This window comes from Miniopterus schreibersii (genome assembly GCF_964146895.1).
Source record: "Miniopterus schreibersii genome assembly, contig: HAP1_SCAFFOLD_130, whole genome shotgun sequence".
NCBI lineage: Eukaryota > Metazoa > Chordata > Mammalia > Chiroptera > Miniopteridae > Miniopterus > Miniopterus schreibersii.
The window spans coordinates 123,517-142,500 of NW_027669775.1; positions in this window are offsets into that span (position 1 = coordinate 123,517).

Genomic DNA, 18,984 nt, shown 5'->3' on the forward strand with positions numbered 1-18,984 from the left:
CACACGAGTTGTGGCCCCCTGATGAGCCAGACAGGCGACCTGATGACACTGAGCTCTTCTCATCTTTGGCCTTTTCGCCTGCTGTCCACATTGGGTAGCTGCAGACCTGTCCCGGGGGGCCTGGCCTCTCCACGTGGTCAGACCAGGCTACATAGGGAGCTCCCCATGGGGTGCTTGGCTGCTCAGAAGGCCCGGGCCGCCTCAGGGCAGCCATGAGGTCCTCCTCAGCTACAGGTGGACACAGCCTGTCTGCCCTTGGGAGAGAGAAGCAGAAACAGCTGGTCAGGTGTGGAGACCCAGCGGAACATGACACAGTGTACCCCACTGCCCAGAACCCCTCCTGTTCCTCATGATCTTCTCAGAGCACCCACAGACTGAGAAAGGTGAAATGCCCCTGTGCAGGGCAGTCCTGAGACATCCTCTCTCGGATCCCAACCTCACCCCTTGTTAGGCAACATGATCAGCCCAACCTATAGGTGGGGAAACTGAGGCTTGGGAGAAGGCACACAGCAGGGGAACTTTGGCCCTAAGTCCTTGCTTCTCACAGTGACTCAGCCACCCCTCAGGGGAAGGCATGCCAGGTGCACTGACATATGCCTAAGTCGACACAGACACTACCTGCGCTTGGTGCTGGCCTTCCCGGCAGCTGGTCTTCCTGAGGCCCCAAGAGAGAGGGAGCGGTGCCTCTGGCTATTTTGGGGGTGGGGCTGGGCCATTTCTCTTAGGCAGGTTGTCGTGGCTGCAGGGCCAGGAGCGAGGGCAGAGCCATGGGAGCCCCCGTCACCACCTGCCCTGGGTACTCTCACAGGGCAGCCTCAGAGTCTGCAGCCTGGCATTCATTCCTGCTCCAGGCAGGCTGGCCGATGCCCTGCTTGGATGCCGTACCAGTTCCCTGCCCAGGATGGAAACCCTCAGGATGGTCATGGAACTGGGTGGGCACGGTGGGTTGTTGGGCCCTGGGCTGGCAATGGCCTGGGTGGGCTTCCTAGCGAGCTGCCCCCCAGAGGAGTGGGAGAGAATTCCAGGTAGCCCGTGACAGCACAATAACCCCGTGTCACTCAGCAACTGGTGCAGAGGCCTTCAACTCCTGCTCGGGCTCCAGGCAGCGCCCCCATCCCCATCCTCCCAGGGCTCTAGGGCTGGGGGTCAGGCTTGGCCAGAGTTAGCATGGGGACATAGTGAGGTGCTGGGGGAAAGGGTGGGCTCCCAGGGTCAGCGTTAGGAGCAGGGCTTGGCTCAAACCCAGGCTGGTGTCAGGCTCGAGGTTCAATTCCAAGGGCAGTCAGCTTGGAAACCCAGGTACAGAAGAGAGGGGCAAGCCCAAGGCATGTCCCCAGCAGCTGGACAAAGGGACTAAGTGCTCAGACCCTGACACTAACAAAAACATCAGCCACCTCTCTAAGCCACAGCCTTCTGGTGGCTTGAGGCTGATCAGGGAAAATGGGCGTGGCCTCTTGGCTCTCCTTGGCACCTGCTCAGGGCACTCTTTTGCTCATAGAAATAGTAGCTAGAGCTGCCCTAGTACCAGGAGCCCAGTCTTGCCTGGTACTAGGGGGCTTCCTATAACCTTCAGGATGACCCTGGCAGGGCAGTGTGGTGGGAGGACCTGGGCCTGTGGTCAGCTGGCCCTGAGCTCAGCATGGCCCCAAGGAGGACAGCTGGTTCAAGTCCCAACCCTGCCCCAGCTGGCAGTGTAATCTTGGGTGACTGGAGACCCCACCGCAGTCCGCCTCGGGATTGTGAGCACCTGGTGAGTTCACTCCGTGGGCGGGCACTGCCCAGGTAGTCAGGTCAGGAGCAGTCAGGGAGTGGCTGAGATGGGGCTGAGCACTCAGTTTTAGGACCTGCCCTAAAGGCACTCCTTCCTGGAGTAGAGCAGCTACAGAGGAAGGGGGTCTGCAACAAAAGAGCTAGCCAGTGGGAGGCGTGGCCCAGGGACAGGGCCTGCCTGGAGGCAAGGTGCCACCCCTCCACCTGCACCTGCCTGCCCTATAGATGGTCAGAGGGAAAGAACATGCCTGCCTCACCCCACAGCATAGAGCCAGAAGGACCCCAAACCCAGCCTCTGGCCCCAGGGCCCCCAAACACACCTGGTGGCCAAGACAGATGACCTCCCTGTGTAGCCAGACCCCCCTGCCAGTAGTGCCTGTCCAGCTCTGCCTCACCCAGTTGGCCAGGAGTCGTATGCTGCCTGGGCTGGCTCCGTCCAGGGACCTGGCTCCTGGAGGCTGAATGGAGCCAGTCCCATCCACACATTTCTTTGTGGTATGAGCATGTGCATGTCACAGAGGACCACCTGGGGCTGCAAAGGGAGCCTGGCTTTGGGAAGGTGACCCTTCTGGCAGAGCTGCGGGGCTTGAGCATGTCCCTGTGGTGTGCTGGGTTTCTGGGAGTGAGGGACACCATAAGGGAGTGACCACGGTGTCCCCCACTCTCGGGGACTGGACAACTGAGGGGACAGGTGAAGACAGCTCCACCTCCTTGGGTTCCCAGAGCCTCCCCACACCTGGGTGGAATCCTTTGTAGCCTTGCCAAGGACACAAGCCCCTACTGTCCCTCCCAGGGACCCAGGCCCTCCAGCTCCCACAGCAGTATCCTCTGTACCCTGCTCCCAGAAGGGCAGGGGGAAGGGTCGTTATGAGTAGAAGTGGCTGAAGCTGAGCACTGAGCAGCTTCTCCTGATGGATGGGCCTTTTCCCACTAGTGGGAAGACCTTGTGGGCACTGAGGTGGGTCCCTTCCCTGCCACACTGGCCAGCGTCACTGGGAGGCCTCCAGACGCCTCTCTACACAAGCCATGTGCCTGCCAAAGGCCTAGGAACCTCCTCTCCCTCCAGGACCCTCTGCTGATGCCCAGCCCACACTGCTGCTCCCAAGGTCACCCCGCCCTGCCCCACACTCTCACCCCTGCTGGGATGACAGCATCTCTGAACTGGGCTGCAGCCCTTGCCCTGCGTCATACAAGGCAGGGTTCTAAGAACGCCAATGGGCAGAGGCCACAGCCTGGGCTGAAGTGGCCCCCATGAAGGCCAGCCTGTGCTTGCTTGGCCCGGGCAGCATCTCAGCTGAACCTGAGCCCAGGGGATATTCTCCCCTTCAGACCCCACAGGCCCCCCCAGCTCGGTGAGGCACACGCAGCTCCCCTCCTGACCCCACCTGCTTTCCACCCTGATGTCACACTTGCTAAGGAAGATCCCCTCACCCTCATTGTGTGAGTGGGCCTGGCACCTCCCATCTTCCTCCCCCACAGGGCCAGGGTCTGCTGGGGGGGCAGGGGTTGGCCTGGTGTGTGAATGCTCCTGGCCAGGTACTGCGGAGCTCATGATGACTATCCTCAGGGAACGGTCCAACTCTAGTCCACAGGCTCAGCCACTGTCTCCAGTCTAGGGTTCCAACAGGGTCAGAAGCCAGGCATGGAGAGATGGTGGTACCTGTGAGTTCTCAGGCCATGCCCAGCCATCAGGACTGGGAGGGTCACAAGGGGTGGGCTTCTTGGTTCAAAGAGCAGACAGAGCAGCCCCTCATGCCCCATCCCCCCAGCACTCAGTGGACACAGTGGTGGAGAGTCCCCACTCCAAGACACACCAGGTGCCCCCTGGTGACCTTGAGCAGGTCATTCACCCGCTGGGTATCACTTTGCCCATTGGAAAAGTGTGCAGATCATTAGCTGCCACTCAGTAGGGTTCTTTGAGGGGTCAGAGGCACACAGAACACAAAGTGCTACCCTGGGGCTGGGCACAGACCAAGAAAGCCTGCACCTCTCTCCTTACCCAGCCCACCCCAGCCCAGACTGCCAGCTCCATCCATTGCCTGGTTCCATGAGGCACCTACCTAGAACCACTGGAAAGTGGTGAGTCACCAGGGCAGCAGTTTCTGCCTTCGATGCCACCAGAGGCTGCAAGTGCTCACGCACCACACCTGTAGCCGCTGCCCTGTGAGGAGCCTGAGGCTTGGGCCAGAGGGCATGGTTGGGTGGACAGCAGTGGGGTGGTGACAGGTTTCCTTCTGGAAGCTGGCAGCACTCTGCTCTAATTAGCCACACTGTTTACTTGTCACTGCCTCGTCCCTAGAGAAGCAAGCCTTGAGCAGGCTTGAGCATGATCAGGGACAGAGCGGGCTGTGAAGGAGAGAGGCCTACCATGCCCACTTCCTCCAGGGCCCCAGGGTTGGATACCACAGAGAACTGGGCAGCAACAACAGCCAGCACAGGTCTGGACGGTGATATGGCACCCAATGGCCACTAGCTTAGACCCAGCCCTGGGGAAGCAGCGGTCTCCAAACGACCTGCAACAGGCCAGGCCCAGAAGCCACCAGATGGCAGGGACCGGAGAGGGTGCAGGGGCCTGAGGGTCCACATGGAAGTTCTCTGGAGGCTGAGTCAGGCTCAGGCCACATCTGGGGAAATGACGTGCTGATGATGGAGCCTCTGGGCACCTTGGACCGTGCTGCACACCATCCCTGTGGCACACAGGCGTGCGCACGCACACACACATACACACGCACACTAGATCTCCAGAGCCGGCTGGCGGGGCTGCTGACAGTCTTGGTGTGGGATCTGGTCAGGGTGGTGCCCCCCAGCCTCTGCTCCCCATTGAGCTCCAACAGCTTCAGCGCCCCCACCAGGCCCTTCCTAAGGAGCCTGGCTGACTCCTTGAGGCTGGTGGGGCTCCAAGGGGACTCAGGACCACAGAGGTGGCAGATTCTAGGGCGGGAACAAGGTGACACCACAGCCAGGATGTGGGAAGACCATTGGAGGTTGGGAGGAGGTGCCTCTGGGGAAGCACTAATGGGTGAGGGGCAGAGTGAACACCGAGGACAAGAGGCCGGCCACAGAGCAGGGGCTCTGCGGTCAGAGGCGGTGACACATAGGACACGAAAGCACAGCTGGCTGCACCCTCAAACTCTCAGCCCCAGCTTGGGCAAACCTCCTTGGCTAAGCAAGTAAGAACAGATGTAGTAGCCCAGAGAAATCTGGAGCCCACAGAAGGCCAGGGATCCCAGAGCCACTGTCTACTCAAGACAGACTCACAGATGTGTCAACTGAGAGGTCAGCAGGGAGTGCCACACGCAGGCCTGCTCACCCCCACCCCAGGCCCTGTCCCCTGCCAGTTCTCCCTGCCCTGCACTCCAACCCCAGGCCTGCTCCCAGCACGTTCCCCAGGCAACCTGGGCCACCTGGGGTTCCTTACCGCAGTTCATGAGGAAGGTGCTGTCACCTTGCCCACAGTCACACAACACAGAGCAGAGACCTGCTCTCAGCACCGCCTCCTCCAAACCAGGAATGCCCAGAGGAGTGGTGCAGGCTTGGATCCCAGTCACCCTAGGAAAGGAGCCTGTGGACAGACACCCCTGCCCTGGGGACAAAAACCGTCACGGCCTCAGAATAGTGCCTAGGGGCCATGGCTGAGGGTCTCCTTCCTCTTGCTGCCTCAACCTCTAACTCACAATTGACATGATTCTTCCAGAAGGACAGAACAGCCCAGAGGCCCAGGCCCTTTGCCTGAGGAGAGTTAGCTAGAGGGATCCATGCTGAGCTGGGCTCATTGTTGGTAATGAACCTGCCAGGTGAAACCAAATGCAGAACCATCAGCCCCATTTGGGGCCTGGGATAGTGTTTATCCCCATTTTACAGATGGGAAAACTGTAGTTTATTAGATGACAATCTAGTGCCACATATAGTGGGACTTGAGCCCAGAGGCAGGGCAGTGCAGTGGGAGGGCCAGTGGGCATCCCATGTTCAGGGTCAGACTGGCTTTGCCCCTAAGGAGTTCCCAAGCCCTCAGAGGGGAGACCGAGACAGGAAGACTCCTTCGTAGGGGTCCATGATAGAGGAAGGGCGGCTAGTCAGCACCCAGCTAAGTACATGGATGGTGGGAAGGCTAAGTCACCTTCCTGGACTTCCTGTGCCCCCACCCCTATCCACCACTCTGCTGGTGTTCCCTGCCCCTCCCCCCCCCAACATCACTACCAGGTGCCTGGGGTAGGCTGCCCCCAGGTACTCACTAGGTGGAAGGCTCCAGGTTTCCTTGTCTGTGGGAAGGCACCAGAAAACAGCCATGGTTCAAAGGCAAGCAGTAAACAGAGCCCAGGAACCCAGAGTGCCAACCCTCCAACTACTCCGGAGGTAGGCCAGGAGGCTGGGAGCGAGGCTGGGCCTCACGTTGCCAGAGAAACCCAGGTGTCTATCCATTAGAGCTCCTCCTCCAGGCCAGCTGCTGCCCTGCAGAGCCTAGGAAACCAGTGCCAGGGACCTTACCTGGGCGGAGGGGGAGGTGCACACCTGGGGCATTCTTCCCCACTGAGTTGCAGGGCAGGGCAGGGCAGGGCAGGTCAGCATTGGGGCAGGGCAGGGTTGCTGGGCTCTGGCAATGCTGGGCTCTCCAAGAGAGGCCCGGGCTGCTGGCTCCCTTGGTCCTGCTGGAATCAGAGGTTTTGCCTGTGGGCACTGGCCAGGCAGTTCTACAAAAATAGTCTAGGTTCTCAATTCAGGATGGCAAAAGATGGAATTCTTCAGAGGAAAAGCAAGATATAGGAGAGAAATACAGAATAAAACACAAAGTGGTCACACAATGGAAACTGAAGCACATACAGGGAAGGACGGCAGGTGGACATCTGATGGCCACAAGCAAAAGGAAGACAGAAGGCTCTGTGTAGGTGAGGCTTCCCCCTGAAGCATGCCCTCCTGCTCTGCATGTTCAGAAAATGGGACTCCTGGGAGGTGTGCCCACAGCCTTGAACACTAGTATAGACATGGCTGTTGGAACTCCAGAGGCAGAAAGATGGTCCTTCTCATGGGGCCACACTGCCAGCAGTATGTAGGGGTAGCCCCTTCCCCGAGGTCCAGGCTGGCTTCTGTAAAACTAGCACCCAATGACCCCTATGGTTATTGGTTACTGGACTGTGGGCCTTGCCAGTTCTAATCCCCCAGATAGCATATGACCTGGGAGTTGAAGTCCACGAATTTAAATCCTATCTCTGGCTGTGCGACTCAGGATCATTCTTGCCTGAGCTTCAGGTGGAAACAGATCACCTGTTCATCCCTTCCTGCTGGAATGTTCTAGGATTCTAAGCTTGCTTTTTGCTACTATGCCTGTGCTATCCCCACTATCATTGGTTCTTCCTGATTGCAAAGGTGTGCTGCTTGTGCCTGATGAGGGGAGGCTGGAGTGGAGACTACAGTTGCCAGCATATAGGGAGTGGCAGTGCCACACAAAAAGTGGCACACACACAAAAATACCTCAAATAATCTTTCTCTACCTCCACCCTCTGTGCTTGTACATTTTCTCTGCCAGGTCAGAAACAGAAAAGATGAAAAAAAGACTGTGTCTTTCCTCCATCCACCTGCGATCCTCTGACTCTCACTTTCCAATGGGAATCTGGTTGCCTAAGTTTCTGAGTTGGGGCTCCTATGCAGTCTCTGCAGCCTGCTCTTCTGGCTTCCCCACCTTTCTAATGAATGGCTAATTAGCATGGAAAAGACGGTCTTTAGTGAAACAGACCTCTCTAAAATTCTGAAACAGCTATGCAAAGATTATAAAGGGAATTCAAGCTTTTAGGAGAGTAAATGGCTTATGTTCTCTTGAAACTCCAAGTCTCTCCTCATAGTTTGACAGTGTGGCAGATAGTTATGCCCTAGACTAGAATCTTCCCAGACAAAAGCCAGTCTTTACCATAACTAAGCATGTCTATTGTCTTTTACATCTATGATAACATACTTTTAAAATGTCAAAATAACTTCCCCTTCTCCAGACCTCTCAGGACACAGCCAATACATCAGAATAGAAACTACAAATCCTCTATTGTTTATATCGTGTTAATTATTAATCATTAAGTATCCTATACTGGCAAATGCCAGTTTGACTCAAACTCACAAAAATTCTTTATAGGTTTAAATATTTCTTACATGAACAACTGTCAGCAGCTTGAACTAAAATGCTCTCCAAATCCCCTGGACTCCTGTGATGAAATTTATCCTGCATGAAGTCAAGTACCCTCACATTCCATGCCATGCTGGGGTGTAAGCACCTAGGGCCCGATCACCTTCCAGGGACAGAGTGACCAAATTTTGTTTATTTATGTATTTGTTGATGGATCCTTAAATACCGTGCCTTCTGGTTACTGTGAACAATGCTATTTTCAACTTCTCAGTTATGTATTTTGAAGTGGAGTTATTCAGTAAGTTATGGAGGAAGTTCCAAACAATTTTACACAGACTGCACTATTTTAAATTTGCACAATGTTCTATTTTTCTATACCATTGTCAACATTTGTTATGATTTTCTTGATAATACCCATTGTAGTGTCTGCGAAGGTTATTCATGGATAGTAGAATGTTTTTGGAGATCTAATGTGTAACTATTTTCTTGGATGTCCAGAGCTCTCTTTTTCGTTGGATAGCTTCTGTTGGTGTACTGAAGATTTTAATGTCAAAGAAATATCGTTTATATATTTGTCTTTGTTTTTGCTGTGGAAGAGATTGCTCTAATTTACCGAAACCAGCCTTATACAACTTGTGTCTACTGTGCGTCATTATACTATTTTACTGTTTGATTAACTGAACTGATATTTTTCCCCCAAAAAATGTTAGATTAAAATTTTAGAGAATCAGGTTGAAGGTCAGGCTTGAAATCCAGGTCAGGAGGTTGGGGATTGTGTAAGGTGGGGTTAGGGTTAGGGTTAGGGTTAGGAGTTAGGGTTACGGGTTAGGGTTGGGGTTGGGGTTGGGGTTAGGGGTTAGGGTTGGGGTTGGGGTTGGGGTTAGGGTTAAGGTTAGGGGTTAGGGTTAGGGTTAGGGTTAGGGGTGGGGTAGGGGTAGGGGTAGGGGTGGGGTTGGGGTTGGGGTTGGGGTTAGGGTTAGGGGTTAGGGTTGGGGTTAGGGGTTAGGGGTTAGGGGTGGGGTTGGGGTTGGGGTTGGGGTTAGGGTTAGGGTTAGTGTTAGGGTTAGGGGTTAGGGTTGGGGTTAGGGGTTAGGGGTTAGGGTTAGGGTTAGGGCTGGGGCTGGGGCTGGGGCTGGGCAGGGCGGGGCCAGGTTAAGGTTAGGGTTAGGGTTAGGGGTTAGGGGTTAGGGTTAGGGTTAGGGTTGGGTTAGGGTTAGGGTTAGGGTTAGGGTTAGGGTTTTGCTTAGGGTTAGGGTCAGGTTTAGGCATAAGTTTAGGTTTAGGAATACTGTTTAGGCTAGGATCAGGGTTAGTGTTACTGTAAAAGTTTAGTTTAGGTTTTGTTTTATGGTTCGGTGTTGGGGTCTGTTAGAAGCTGATGCTTGCTGTAATAGCTTCCTATTTGGGTTTGTTTCTATTCATTGGTTGGCTTGCTAGGAAAAGCTGTCCTTTTGGAGGGTCTCTAATGCAGGCCAATGCCAGACCCTGTTTGTGAGTGGCTTTGAGCACCCTGTTTGGAGCTATCAACTACCCACAGCTTGAGGTCCCCTCTATCGGGGCTGAGTGTGTTTGGACAGGACCAAGATGCACACCAAAGTCTGATTTTGCAAGGCATCCCTGAGGCTGGGCTTGGAGTGTGGAACGAGGAATCGGATCTGCCAGTGGGTCTGCACTTTGGCCCTTATGAGGGCCAGATCACAGAAGATGAAGATGCAGCCAATAGCGGATACTCCTGGCTGGTGAGAAGTCTTCACCTCTTCCCCTGTCCTCTGGCTTCGCACATCCCTCCTGTGGCTTGGTGGGAGCCCACCTTCTACATGCTAGATCATGGGTAGGCATAATATGGTTAGCTCTGTGTACTGAGTGGAGTTTGTATGAACAGGGAGCTCCTGTTTAAGGATGAGATGGTGATTGGGAGCAAGGTGGTACAGACACAAAGGAGTGGCTCCTCCCTGTGAAACTCCTGCTCTGAGTGGACAAATGGACTCAGACATGTAGATGATGAGTCAGAAAAATATCATGTGGTCACCATCGACAGTTGAATCCCCATGCAGGCTGAAGGAACCCTAACCCTAACCCTAACAACCTTAACCCTAGCCCTAAACCTAGCCCTAAACCTAGCCCTAGCCCTAGCTGTAAACCTAACCCTAGCCCTCACCCTTGCCCTCACCTACTTCAAAGAATGGATGAATGAATTTGTTAGTCTTTTGCCAATATTTCCCAATCCTTAAGGTTTTAAGAGTGACTGTCCTTATTTTACAATTAGTCTTTATAGGGCCACAGGTGTGGCTCCAAAATATCCAAGCCCACCAAATCTTTTTACCTCCCCAAACCTCCTCAGTTCCTCAGAATGCACATAGATAATTGGTTTTATGAAACCTAGTCCTTGTACCTTTGAAATGCAAATACCTGGTCAAAAACTCTTATCTAGATAACCTTTTAAAATACTAAAATAAAATACAAGTTTCTGGGAGGTGAGCCTTTTTGAAAGGAAAAAAAAGAGAAAAAAAGGAGAACCTTAGCCATCTATGTAAATCAATTTAACTTATTTCAACTATTCTTTTTTAAATTTCAATCTGTTGATGTAATGTCTTATAATTTGTGGGAGGTGTGCTTTTTGAAACTAAGAGTATGTTTGAAATGTGTTCATAAAACTCAATTTAAAGAGTAGTAATTGGTTACTTTAGAGGGTCACTAAAAGTCAAAAGTTGTAAAGAGTTAAGAATTTTAATTAATTGGAAAGAAATTGTATGCTTTGGATAATAGAATGTATAAGGTATGAAAACATATTTTGGAGGGAAAAATAAAGTGAGTTGTCCTAAAGCTGGTTGTTTCAGAATGGGTAAAAAGGTCTGAACTTAATAACAAACTCAAAGAATATAAAAAAGACTTACAAGGGAAAATAGACAAATTTATAATCGTAATAGATTTAACACACCTCTCATTCAGGGGCAGAGCCTACCTCTTTCAGAACCAATAGACGCCCACTAAAAATACAATAAGGATGTAAGAAAGTTCAATAACATGTCCTGCAAATGGAGTTCAACATTCCCAGATAATCCACACTACCCAACAGCTTTTCCTGAGCTCCTGAGCCAGGGTGTTATTGCCAAGCTGCCCAAGAGACGGCAGCATTCAACATGCAGGTGATGCCCTCTACCCAGCAGCTTTTCCTGAGCACCTGAGCCCAGGTGTTATTCCCAAGGTGCCCAGGAGACAGCAGCAGAGAAACACGCTTGGAATCTTCTCTAAAGTGAACGTGGCCAGGGCGCAGAGGGAGCATAAAAAAGGCGCTACACCCTCTGCGCCCCAAGGATCATGATCCCGGGAACTGAATCTGACCGGGGCCTTCTGGGTGCAGACACGCAGGGAATGCTGTTGGCTGAAGGGCTCCCCGACTCTATCCCCACTTCACGGACAGAGGCTGAGGCCATGAAGGCAGCCAGTCCGTAGCCAGCTCCGTCAGGAACCTCGGTGTCCAGCCTCTGGGCCCCAAAGATGCGCAGTCAGGCAGGGCGCCAAGCAGCATCACGTGGGCTAAGACGTCAGTGGGCTAAGAAGTCATGTTGGCGTGATATTGTTGGGGGCAGAGATATGGATCATGCTCTGTTAACCGTGATTGTGAAATGGGGAGGGCATCTAATAGGAACAGGCCCCTCGCTGTTTAATGATGATTCACTTCAATGACTATAAAGGATTTTCCTATAGACCCCGGGAAACTGCCGGATATGCTACGGTGCAGCCCACATCGAGCCCACTGAATGAACCTCATTTCAGCCTCAGGACACGTCCCAGTGGCTGCCAGGGCAAGAGGGTTTAAAGGCCACTTCCACCGCAAGGAGACGTTAACTAGGCTGCAATGACAGAGGGGTTGGCGTGTCATTGGCACCCCCGCAGGGTAGCGCAGTTGGTTAGAGGGACCTCCCGACTAGGACAAGGTTGTGGGTTCGATCTCCGTCAGGGCACATATAAGAATCAAGCGATGGGTGTGCATCGCAGAATACGATGCACCAGCTGGGGCCCCAGAACATGGCCTGTGGCCCGTGAAGTCCCCCAAGTGACCACAACGCCAACCACATCCTCCCCCACAGCCAGCACTGATGGCTCAGGGTGCTGAGGGCGCAGAGGGCCCTGAGGCCAACCCCCCCTCCCCAGGGAAGAGGGCCTGCAACCACAGACCTGATAGCTTCACCACCCCGAAGCCCCGTCCTCGATACTCAGACTGGGCGAGTGCCGTGGAGAAAATGAAATGAGGACTGAGGTGAACGAGGAAATTGCCAGATGGAAAACTCCTCCCACCTTGAGATAGGAATGACTTTGGAAGAGAAAGGAAAGCATCATCGGGAAGTTGCGACTCGAAGGCACCCTTGGCCGACCTGGAGATGGATGAAAGCGTCCTGATGAGGAGACAGAAGCACATTCACCAAGGGAAGAACACCATGGCCTACGGCCGCAGCATTAGAGGTCCCGAGGCACCTTTCAGACATGGCATGGGCCAGAGAGCCCACAGGGCTTCTCAACAGAACCCCCAGGGAACTCAGGAAATCTCCTGTTTTCATCAGGATATAGCTCTGTAACTTGTGTGGTATGGCCGAATGGCCACACCTGCTTCCCCAGGACACTGGCCTGGCTCTGAGAGGTAGCTTAGCCCAGGCTTCCGCCTGAAAGCTCAAGGAGCATCCTGGCCCCCCAGAAGGAATCACTGCAAGCCTGGCTGTCAGCCCACTGTGCCTGGAAAACCAACACAGCATTACACAGGCAGGTGCCCTCTGCCTGACTCCCCCCGCCCCGCCCCCCGCCCCGGACAACCCTGCTCCCCACCGCACGGCCCCCAGCTCCCATTCCGCTGACGTCCAGCCTTGAGGCCTCACGTCCTGTGTTGATCTTTGGCCAGCTGATTCCCTCCAGGAGTTAGGAAGGAAACCCACACTACCTCCTAGGAAAGCCTCACCTGGCTGGATGGCAGGGGCTTGCTCAGCTCCACAGTAGTCATGGGGCTGGGAAAGGTAGACAGGGCAGGTGTGGACATTCCTCGCCACACTCCTTGGTTCCCCCTGTCTGCAGGCTACTAAAATGTTGTCCTGGCCCCAAGGCCAGTCCACAGCACCCAGGATACCCATGGCCCTCCCAAGCCCCTTTAAGACTACAATCTGGATCTGAATCCAGAATCTTTATGCTGCTCAGAAACTCTGAGAGCCTTTCTCTGGGGAAAGAAAATGCCAGAAAGAGGCTGCAGGAAAATCCCAGGGCAATCTCAGGAAAAGGCTTGAGCACCATCCACGGGACATATCCTGCCTGCCCTCAAGTTTCTGGATGTTTAGTTGTCTGACGGAAAAACCACCCTCTTCTTTTTGGGAGATGCTGGCTGGGGAAAGCTGTGGTATCCAGAAACAGGTAAGCAAAGGGCTTTATGGGCACCGTCTTGGTGGGCGTCTGTAAACCAGGTGAGACTCCCCACAGAGCCTGCGGATAGTGTCACCTGAGCCACAAGGCTTTGCTGCCTTACCTCTGCCAGAGGACACATTCCAGAGCCTGCGGTAGGGACTGTGTCACCAGGAAGCTGCCCTCCTGTCTGCCTGCCTGGCTAACGCCGGTGCCCTCACCCTCCTCCCGGTATGTGCTCTGGGGGTTGCTGCTGGTGGGTCCGTGAATCATGCACACAAGGAACGTCCACAGCCCAATGTGGGGGGATGGGGCCCGGCTCACATGCAGCACAACCAAGGCAGAGCTTAGAATTCTCTTAAAATATAGAACTGTCCAAAGAAAATATTAGAAGACAGGGTTTAAGAAACACCCTCGAAAGCATGTACAAAGAAAAGAAGAGAAGACCTAAGATACAAGGTAACCATTTTGGAAGATTGGTCCAGGATTTCGAACATCCACATAACATCTATGCTAGAGAGAGGGCCAACAACACGGAGGGAAGAAATGATCAGTGAGACTATCGAGTAGGATGGCCAAAAACTGCCTTGCAAAATCAGGTCCATTCCGGGAGGCACCTCTGAATTCTCCAGGCCCCTCACCTTGCTGCCTTGGGGTTCACTTCTCACCAGAGTCCTCAGGGTCCTCCACCTGGGGTTTGGTGACCTGCCTGCAGTGACACATGAAAGCTGGTCGAGGGGCTCTGAGACCGGGAAGGAAACAAAATCTTGGTCCTAAAAGTGAAGAGGTTGAAGGAGGAACAAAGGCCACCAAGCCGGTGTCACCGAATGGGATGGAACAGGACAGACCCATGGGTTGGGAGGGGAGGGGAGGGGAGGGGAGGGGAGGGGGGAGGGGGCAGGGGGGAGGGGAGGGTGGGGTGGAGAGTCCAGAACCAGGTGCTGAGAGCTCTGCGCGGCCAGCGCGAGCCCTGCACTGACACAGGAGCAGCATCCCCGGGACTGGTGCCCACCCCGGAGGGCGCTGCAGGCAGAGCGCCTGAGGAGAGACAGCCCCGTGCGCCGTGTCCCGGGTCCCCCGGCCCAGCACCGCCGCCCCCTAGGCTGGGAGCCCCTCGTGGCTCCTCTTCACGTTCCCGCACCGCGTTCTCCCGTCTCCCTCCTGCGCCCGCTCTTCCCGGGGGAAGTAGACAGAAATGTCTCTGAGAGCGGCTCTGGCCTGGAGACGATAATAGATCCCGTGGACAACTCACTCCTGCGGGAGAACTCGCAGCGGGGCCTTCGCTCCGCCTCACGCGGGGAGCAGCCAGGCCTCTGTGGCCTCTGCGGAGCCGGGACGAAGCGCTCTGTCCCCCGCCCCGCCCGTCGCGTCCCGGCTCCTGAGCCGCTCTGGCGCTCGTGCCCCCGCTGTGACCTGACCCCGCCCGTGACCCCTGGGGGGCTCTCCCGGCCTCCACGCTGCCCATGCGCAGAGAGGGGCACCCAGCCCTGCTCCCCGGCTCCCCGCGGACCCCCAGCTCCCACCTTGGGTTTCCACCCCGCTCTCCCCCTTCTTCCTCAGGGCTCTTCTGCGAGCACCTGTCGGGGTTCATGGTGCTGCGACCCCGAGTCCCCGAGCCTGAGGCCAAGGTGCCTGTGGAACGAGAAGGTGCTGAGAGGGTGACAGCCCGTCTCCCCGTCGGGCAGGGCGTCCAGAGGGGAAGACTCGGAACCCAGCTGCGACCAGGGCACGGCTGGGACGGCGACGCGGCCATGCAGACCCGCCGGTGGAAGCAGACTCGTTCCCGCAGCTCCCGCCTCGCTGCCGCAGGGGCGTCTGAGGGGCCCTGGGGGGCTCAGCAGGGGCTTCTGAGGGGCCTGGGGAGGCGGGTCAGGGGTGTGTGAGGGGCCCTGGGGGGCTCAGCAGGGGCGTCTGAGGGGCCCTGGGGGGCTCAGCTGGGGCCTCTGAGGGGCCCTGGGGGGCGCGGCGGGGTGTGTGAGGGGCCTGGGGGCGTGACCGTGGGGTCCTGAGGGGACCTGAGGGGAAGGCTGGGGTCTGGGGGCCCTGAGGGTCGAGGCTGGAGGTGCGCTGACAGCTAGGAGGGGCTGTGCCGGCGACAATGGAGGGAATTCCACCTGGACATTCTGGAAAGATCTGCGCATAATGAGGCGCAGTCTCCAAGGGGCAGACACTTCTCAGCCTGAGGGGACTTGGACAAGACCTGGGTTTTTCTGGTCAAGGACATTTAGGATGTTCGGGGTGACAGGATTTGGGACCTCTGAGGGTGAGGAGATTTGGGGTCTCTCATTAAGGGGTTTCAGGCTTCCTGACATTGAGTTCCCAGGATGGGGGCATTTAGGGTTTGAGTTGTGGGAGATTTGGTCTTTCTGGGCTGTATTTAGAGTGCCCCCGGCTGAGGGGAATGGGGGTTTCAGGGTGTCTGGGGATGTGAGCATTGGGGGGTTTAGCGTTTATCTGGGTGAGGAGACTTGGGGTCCTTCAGTGCTGAGAGGACTTGGAGCATCTCAGGAGGAGATGCATCTAGGGTCTTGGGCTGGAATTCGAAGGCCTCGGGCTAAGGGTTTCGTATAGCAAGGTCCCCATTTTCCTGTCAGTGTCCCGGCTCTCCTGCTGCGCTGCCCACCCTGGCCGAGCGCCCTCTCTGAGCCCCTCGCTACCTGCCCTCAGGAGGAGTGAGGCCACCCAGGGCTATAGAGGCGTCAGGCGCAAGCCACCAATCAGTGCTGCGATCACAGGGCCCTGCGGGCCAATGAGTGGTCAGAAGAAGCTGAAAGGGCGGGGCATAGCATGGAGCCCGTCTGTCGGACATGGTCAGGATCTTGGGCTTGCGTCTGGCGGGCGGGTCTTCGCATCCTGTGGAAGGACCCGCCCCACCGCGCGGTGATTGGCTGCTCTGGGGCCTGCGAGTGCCTGTCAAGAAGCCTTCCGCGCGGCTGGCGGTTTCTCTGGCTAGTTTCCCCCGCGTGGGTGAGGCGCCGGCGCCGCAGGAGCTGGGAGAGCCGAGCTTCCGCAGGTCCTGAGGGCGGACCGGGCCTTCCTGCCGCCAGACTGTGCTCAGGACGCGGACTTTCTCCTGGGCCCGTGGGCGCCCTTCCTTGTCACCCTCCTTTCAGGATGAACAGTACCCAGGTCGTGTGTGGTGAAGGCTGCGCTGCACCCGGGGGACTGTCAGCACATCCTCCCCAGACAAGTCGTGGACGGAACAGTGCGTGGGGCTCAAAGAGTCAAACAGCAGGTGAAATAATAAATACAGTAGGAGAGTCACTGGGAGAACTTTAAATCTTGAAGTGGCGTCCTGAGTAATAGTTATGTTTAACTAAGGCAGGTCCAAAAAGGCTTCAGAAATAAAGCCCCAGACCGACGTGTTTCAGAGGGAAGAGGGAGGAGGGAAGAGTCACCAATGAACTCACAGGTGTTTGTGCGGGTGAGGGACCGACCATAGTGTTCATGCGCGTGAGGGACGGACGGTAGTGTCCATGCGGGTAAGAGACAAAGGATAGTGTCCATGCCTGTGAGGGGCGGGCGACAGTGTTCATGCCTGTGAGGGGCCGACGACAGTGTCCATGCGGGTGAGGGGCGGACGACAGTGTTCACGCGCGTGAGGGGCGGACGACAGTGTTCACGCCCGTGAGGGGCGGACGACAGTGTTCACGCGCGTGAGGGGCGGACGACAGTGTTCACGCGCGTGAGGGGCGGACGATAGTGTTCACGCGCGTGAGGGGCGGACGATAGTGTTCACACCTGTGAGGGGCGGACGATAGTGTTCACGCCCGTGAGGGGCGGACGACAGTGTTCACGCCCGTGAGGGGCGGACGACAGTGTTCACGCGCGTGAGGGGCGGACGACAGTGTTCACGCGCGTGAGGGGCGGACGATAGTGTTCACACCTGTGAGGGGCGGACGATAGTGTTCACGCCCGTGAGGGGCGGACGACAGTGTTCACGCGCGTGAGGGGCGGACGACAGTGTTCACGCGCGTGAGGGGCGGACGATAGTGTTCACGCGCGTGAGGGGCGGACGATAGTGTTCACACCTGTGAGGGGCGGACGATAGTGTTCACGCCCGTGAGGGGCGGACGACAGTGTTCACGCCCGTGAGGGGCGGACGACAGTGTTCACGCGCGTGAGGGGCGGACGACAGTGTTCACGCGCGTGAGGGGCGGACGATAGTGTTCACACCTGTGAGGGGCGGACGACAGTGTTCACGCCCGTGAGGGGCGGACGACAGTGTTCACGCGCGTGAGGGGCGGACGATAGTGTTCACGCGCGTGAGGGGCGGACGATAGTGTTCACACCTGTGAGGGGCGGACGATAGTGTTCACGCCTGTGGGGGGCGGACGATAGTGTTCACGCGCGTGAGGGGCGGACAGTAGTGAGGGGAAGGCCAGGGGAGGGGCAGGGAGCGGGTTTGAGGGGTAAATGGGGAAAAGGGACATCCCTAATACTTTCAACAATAAAGATAAATTAAAAAAATAAGAAAACAGATAAAACCAAAGCTTGAGGGACTCAGTCACATTTCGCCCACAGGGGTTGTCACCCCAATGGGGTCTGTGGAGCCACTGTGGACTGGCTCCCATCTGCGGAGAGACACAAATTCCCAGACAAGAGTTAGAGGCGTCCCTGCTAGTCTCTGGGCTGTCCCGGGCAGTGGTCCTGTCCAGTTTTGAACCCAGTGACAAATGCAACAATGTTCCTGGAGCAGAGGCCAGCGAGAGTGTAGGTTAAGCAGACCACTTGGGCCGGTGAGGCCTATGAAATCGTAACAACACATGGGTGATAGGATTATATGGCGAGAGTGTGGGTGTGAGGGTCATGACTGCCAGCCGAATTCTTGGGGATCAATGGGGTGGGTCAGAGAGTGCTGCTTGTGGAGGAGGCGTTCAGAGGCTGCGAAGCCTGATGGACATCCTCGCTCAGTTTACGTGCCTCGGTTTCTCTCACAGGCTGTCTAAAACAACCCTGAGGACCGAAATGCTGGGCGACCAAACCTTATATGCACTCCCCAGATGGGTCAAAGTCTAGTTACAATTGTATTCTAGAGTCCCTCTGAGGCCCCTGTACTTCACGAGGGAGACCCTCTGACACCTCCACGATGACCCTCAGTCACCTGAGAGTCTGCTGGCACAGACTGGAGGGAAGACGGGCCTCCTACCTTTGTTATTTTAGTTTGATGCTTGCAGTTAGTCATTCTCTTTATAGCTAGAAGTACTGCCTCACCCTCCTGATCCTGGATAAGAAGGGGGAGTAAAGCAGCTCTTTCTCAGACTTGGTGGCCAGAGGACAGACTGTTTGAGCACTGAGAGTCTTATGGTTCATAGCCTTTTCCTGAGGCAGTATTTTTCACTGACAAAGGTTAATTTTCACATTAACCTGTTGTCTTTTGCATCTGAGATGGCATACCTAACACATGTCTTTGCAAAACAAAGTAATTTCCAGGCCCTCAATGCAACAGATCAGAGATCAGGAATCTTCTCATTGTTATTGATATCTTGTTAACTATCCTGTACCCACCTATGTAAAAGAAGTACTTCTCTATTGTTGTACTTTTTATCCAATCACGGAAGTTTTCCTGCTTTGCTTTCTCCCACCTCCCTAATCTATCACCAATGGATTTCATGCATGCCGTTTAAAATAAACTCACAAAATATCTTCACAGGTTTGAATGATTTCTTACATTAATATTACTTGGTGCAGTCATTAGGCTTCCAAAGATTCTCCCCCAAGACCAC